Raw genomic sequence first — 483 nt, 5'->3', positions numbered from 1 at the left:
TGGTCGAGCGCGAGAATGGGCACTGACGTGCGGCACTTCGGTCGAAGCTGCGTTTCCCGGAGCGGAAATTGCAGCTCTCCCGAGTGTTCTCGCCGCCTAATCAGGCGTATCGTGTGCAATCGCGTTTCCTTGCAGCCCGACAGGGCAACAAGGAGTTGGTGGACTTTGTCCAAGAGATGCGCACTTTCATTGCCGGGATGGCAGCAGATCCCCTACCGGATGCGGTCACAGTGACCGTCTTTGAGGAAAGCCTCCGCGCTGGCGTGGCCAGAATGGAAGTCTTCCGTGTGCATCCGTCCTCGTTTGAAGGGGCGGTGAATCTGGCATTGAATGCCGAATACAAATTCTCGTCGGCACGACGTGGTTATATTCCACACGCCAAAATCTCCTTCGAGCGGGCCTATGCCCATGGATCTCAGCTATGTTGAGGACGAGGGAGCAGAGCTCCAAGCTGCCGGGCAGCACGCAAAAACACGACGGTGT

The sequence above is a fragment of the Plasmopara halstedii genome (assembly GCF_900000015.1).
Source record: "Plasmopara halstedii genome assembly, contig: Scaffold_437, whole genome shotgun sequence".
NCBI lineage: Eukaryota > Oomycota > Peronosporomycetes > Peronosporales > Peronosporaceae > Plasmopara > Plasmopara halstedii.
Note: the sequence above shows the minus strand (reverse complement) of the source record.